Genomic DNA, 6,000 nt, shown 5'->3' on the forward strand with positions numbered 1-6,000 from the left:
GCTGAGTCAGTTCCGAGTTCAATGAATTTAAACCTCCTTGATCGATTTAGCCATGATGTTTGATTATATAAGCTTCAAGACTGGCTGATGTTCTATATGTTTGACGGTGTGGGATAACATAGTAATATCTAAAAAGAGAAATGGGATAGGTTTCAAGTGGTCAGAAAATTAAAAGACCAATATGTAGTTAGCGAGTTTCAAACCGGAGAATATAGATTTGACGGATCAACGTTTTAACCAACTGAGTTGATAGTTGTTTGTGTTCTACTTACACATAAATTATTTATACTAATACATAAAAAATAAATATTTTTATAAGCATTTTATACAAACGGTTCGGTTCGGGGGGTTTTTTCGGTTTTACCATATGCAAAACTGTAACCAAACCGAAATTTTCGGTTTTTGAAAAAAGAACCGCAACCCGTCGGTTTTATGTCCCGCTTCAGTTTTACGGTTTCGGTTTTGTCGGTTTTTTTTTCGGTTTTTAAGTTTTAGGTTTTGGTTTTGCTAAACTCTACAAAAGAGAAGGTGGCACCTAGGTGGCGTGACATACATCGCCCCACGATCATGGCATAACAAGATGACAAGTTCAAATGGTATTAGAATGTCAAGCCATGTGTTTCTTACTCTTTCTTCCACTTTATATTTTTTCCTCTAATTCTTGTCACAATGCACCACTCCCTTACGTATGCAAAGATGACATAGAATATGGCAAAAATGATGTCGAGATTATTTGTCATGTTCACCACTCACCTATACCTAATATCATTATTGTTCGTAATATCATTGTTGCTTAATAACCTGTGTGTTTTCATCTTATTTGGTCATTTAAATTTTTAAAAGATTATTTTTACATTCTACACAATTAAACATTCAAATTACCTATTAAAAAGGGTACGTTTCTATCCGGTTGCATCGGTTGAATGGTTTGAAAAAGTCGACATGGGAAGGACCCTCATCCACTTGTTGTAACATCCCAATTTTGAAGACAAAAAATTTTTGTTTTTAATTTAGTAACTCATAAAACAGTTTACTGAAAAACATCAACGATTCATATCATTTTATAAAAACTTAGCCACGTGTCTCAAGAACCATAACATAAAATAGTAATAATGTCAGAGTACAATCCCATGGATATCTCAAAATACATAAATCATATGTGTGAGATGCGCTGCTACCGTGCCAGCTCCTTCCCCTTCGCTGAAGAGGCACCTGAAACAAAACTGAAAACTGTAAGCACGAAGCTTAGTGAGTTCCCCCATCATACCACATAACATACAAATCACATACTGCCGAGCATATCTGGGTATCCGGCCTTCCCTGTCAGGCATATCTGGGTGCTCGACCTACCCTGCTGAGCATACCAGGGTGCTCAACCTACCCCACTGTCAGGCATATCTGGGTGCCCGACCTACCCTCCGGTGTATCTCAACCAGTTACGTGGACTATTTCACCCCTACCACTACCACATAATAACATAACATAACATAAACATACTGTCTCGCATAGCTGGGTATTAGACTACCCCTTGGGCCCAATCGACCGGTAACCGAGGACTATTCCCCCTACTACCACTATCACATAACGTCGTATCATGCTAGCACATAATCATAACAGGTTGGGTTTTTGAGCATTCTAACACTCCTATGGTGTACATGCAACCCTATAAACCTTGGATCTATGTTTTCTCTATTATACATGCAAATATTAACTATTCCACGGTTTCATCCTAACTAGCATATTATGAAGCACCTATACTACAAAGTTCTAGTTAGATGACATACCTTTTGATGTAGCTTGATGTCTTCAAGCTTTAAGAGCTTAGCCCCAATAGTGTGGAAGCCTCAAATGGAATCACAAATCACCAAAACACCTTGGAAGAACTTGAGAGAATATGTATACACACTAAAATCGGCCCACTCTTATTTTCACACACTTGTGCCAATTTTGTGAACCAAGGACCCCTTTATATATTATGGAGGATTAGGGTTACATCCATGTAAACCCTAATACCCATGACCTTTCATTTACATAGGATCCATGGGTTAAAAGCTCCATGGACCATCCATGAAAGCTTAGCCCAACCTAAATGAACTTGGCCCATTCCATATATATAAGAGTCCATATTTAATTAGTTCTTTTTGATCACTTAATTAATTCTAAATTAATTCTTGATCAATACTAATTAAATAATATGATTCCATATTAATATATTAGAACTTATAATATATTAATATAAATCATAAATATACTATTCTCAAAAGACTATCCATATAAATTGTGCCGGTGAAGTGCAACCCAAATGGACCATGCCGGGTCTGGTCAAGTACATACCAAATATAGTTATGGACTTAGACATTAATCCAATAGTCTCCCACTTGGATAAGTCTAAAACTATTATTGAGTATGACTTCAAAACCTAACTGGCAATCGTAGCTCTTAAAGCCGCTGTCGAACTCTGACCTTGTCAATGACTTGTCCATTAGATAAGGGATCATATATTCCTCCATTCTAGATATCATATGGACTGAGACATGGATTATAACCATTCTCTCTGTCCATTTGTTGTTTCCCGATTTTCGATTTATGATGACTGACTGATTGAACAAATCAAATCAGTCCTGGCTTGGCCAAGCACTCACATGTGTCATCGCTAAATCATCGAGGGGCCCACAGATATCGCTTTTATCCCGAAGGTAAAGGGAGTGGATAAACTTCGACTCATATGGCTTGTTCTACTACTTGTTGAATCATACACAAAGGCACGTTTTATAACATCGAGTTACCAAATGCGTTTTCGTGCAATCAATGTATAACCAACTCATAGTAACAATTCATATCTCTAGGTTTGAAGAATATAAGATATTATCGTCTCATGATCACTCGTGATAAAATCCATGAAGTGATTCAAATGAGCGCGGGTTGAATCCAATACTCAGAACTTATGAGCACTCATGACTGTTGTAGCACCACTTTATCCACCAACTTGGACCTCTACAAACCAACCCATGACAGTCTTGATTCATATCTACTTCCAACATATGACCGACTGTGGATGGTTTGAATAACTTAATCATTCAGGAAGAGCGACTTAGTTATTCTGGAAGTCAAAACATGCAAAGTGAAACACAAGAATAAATGAATCAAATATGGTATCAAACCCTATGAATATAAATAAACACTTTTATTTATCACCATACTGATTACTGATTATTCATTGTTTCGGTTTTATCAACTTTATACTTGAATTAAAAACACTAGTTGTCCCATGCTCCAAGCAGGTACACTATGTTTTTCTTAAACAATAGCTTTAAAATACACCAAGTATGCACTCTATGTTTGTCTATGATCCTTACTTTGTGAAATAAACCAATTGAACATAATTTCAATGATTCTAATTTCACACTCCCAAATCCTTATCGAAAAATGTGAGAATTTCAAATTCCTATCATTTATCGAAATCTGTTTAGATTTTAAACTTATATGCACTGACGCTCCTGTAATGAATATGTACAAAGTCACAAAAACTTGTCAACAGTCATTATAAGGTATTCCAATGGAGATCAACTCCATGGAAACTAAGTCTCATATTCAAAGTACATTGCTTTGGACATGCTTCTTGCATTAAGTTTTCTAATCTTACACAGATAACTTCCACCTATGGAGACAACTCCATATTCTTATTTTGACTATCACTTCTGAATAAGAGATGCCTCTTTTCAGAATATGTCAATATGGTCCTTCCAAAATTAGCACTATACTTTCAACTGTCTCTGAGCAACCAATCTTTGGTAAACCTCAGATTGTCCTCGACAATTGCTTAATCATTTTAGTCATATCCAATTCTAGACCTTTTCCCTTCTTAATGCCTCTGGTCATTTGGAAAAATTTAGAAATGACAAATATTATAGCACATGCAATCGATCCTGTACCCAAAGCAAATGGTACACGATTCATGATGTCTCACATAAAGACATGATTCTAGACCAGTCTTTTGCTACAATATTTTTATTTGCCATGTTTTCAAAAATTGACTATGAAGAGGGATGCCGTAATCATAATCGAATTTTGAGAACGCAATATATAGAATTTCCTTAAGTTGAACCAATCCAACATGAAATTCATATATATATTCTTGACTAAAGATGATTAAGGTCTCAATCTAAGCCTTTAGAACTGAAATGAAGTATATCCTCTCCCTTAATTATAGCAAAACAACTTTTTCAATCCCTGCAGCCTCACAAATTGAAACTTTTGTTTTCTATAATTAACATTGCTAACTTGCAACACTAACAATAATTATCATGCTCCCACTAACATGATGATTATTAGCATAACACTTATGCTCCCACTAGCTTTAACATGTACTCAGAAATCAACTGGACTTCTAGAAATCAATACTTTATTGACTTTCTTACCAAAGTTCAGATTTCTGATACGAGATGCTTTGATAAAACTTTATCAAAATCATACACCTTTCCTTAGGTAGCATGCATGTGTGTCTAAACAATTTCAGAACTATGAAAAGGGATGCCGTAATCATAGTCTCAATTGTTTAGACCTTTTGCCATCTGCTTCAAATCTACTTGGTGGAAGTGTTTCCTCACCATCATTTTCATGAATCGGAGAGAAACCTTATGACCCTTAGATTTTATGGTGTATGTGTTCTTATCCATGTGAATCGTCAAAACCATAGTCACAAGACAAGGATAATGACAAATCCAAACTCATATGGACTGAACTTATGCAATCTTAACTTCTTGCCACCTGGCAGTATAGGGCTTGCCATTGCTTCCAAGTTGTTATGCAACCAATTGAGAACTTTCAGAACTCCTATGCAAAGCCAACTTTAACTGGAATGGGCACAGAATATGTCAACATGATAGGTTATAAACCTCAAGTCGTGTGCTAGTGAAGAACCTTAGGTTTTATTCTTGATTAGTTCTTGAAATTCTTTTTAGGATCTTTAAGACTCCCACTGTCCTCTTGACATATAAGACTATCTTGCCAAATATTCAAGAGATAGTGCGGATTCTTTATCAAGACAAACACTTCACACAATTGGCCTTAGTTGGTCTTTGTTTTATCCAAAACATCACAACTTACCAATTTCAAATGTACAAGAGTAGGACACTTTTACTCTTACATTTGACAAGTGTTTTAAACATTTCTTTAAGATATGTCACTCAAGTTACAATCTTGGAGTATGACTCTAAGAATTGTTTTGGAACGAAGTATGACTCATCTTCCTGATCTAACCATTTCAACAATTCATGACTCCTCTTCTTAGTCAGAAGAATGCACTAAGATGACCTTTAGAGGACTAATTGTGATACGATTTCTAAATCATTAAGATGATCACAAACATGATACTAAAGTACTCTCCCATCTTTTAAGATTTGAGAAACTTTTATCTTTCTGCCTAATTTGATTCTTCCCATTCGTCTGCCATACATTGAGACTTTTCCAATGTTTCAGAATTATACTTAAACTTGTAAGTATAACCATATTTACTAAACTTTAGTAAATCAAATAGTCTTAACGAGCTTTGTGGTGGACATGACCAGTGCACAAGAATGTGTACTCGATCCCTTTAGTCCTTCACTTGACTCACACATCCATGTGAACAAGTAATTAGTCTTGATTTTCCAATGCTTGAAAGTTCTCATTCATCATACTATTCAACTTGCATGATTCCAAGTTTCGGTCCAATTGAAACTTGGGCGATGAGGAACTTTCTTGATTTGGTAAATTTAGACACTACCACAAATGAACGAATCAAATCCATTTTCCAATATTGCTGTCAGTGGAATCATATAAGCAACAATTTTCCACAAATGCCATTGTAAGGATACTTCAAATAAATAAAATTAAACAATTTTCTTTTATTTTAAAACTTTGCGGAAAAACTTATCCTTACAATCCACATGGAAAATTGTTGTTATCTATTCCTTAGCAATATATCATAACTCTTAAGCAACAGCTCAAAATTCTGCTCAC

The sequence above is a fragment of the Lactuca virosa genome, chromosome 4 (assembly GCF_052849685.1).
Source record: "Lactuca virosa cultivar CGN04683 chromosome 4, Lactuca_virosa_CGN04683_v6, whole genome shotgun sequence".
Classification (NCBI taxonomy): Eukaryota; Viridiplantae; Streptophyta; class Magnoliopsida; order Asterales; family Asteraceae; genus Lactuca; species Lactuca virosa.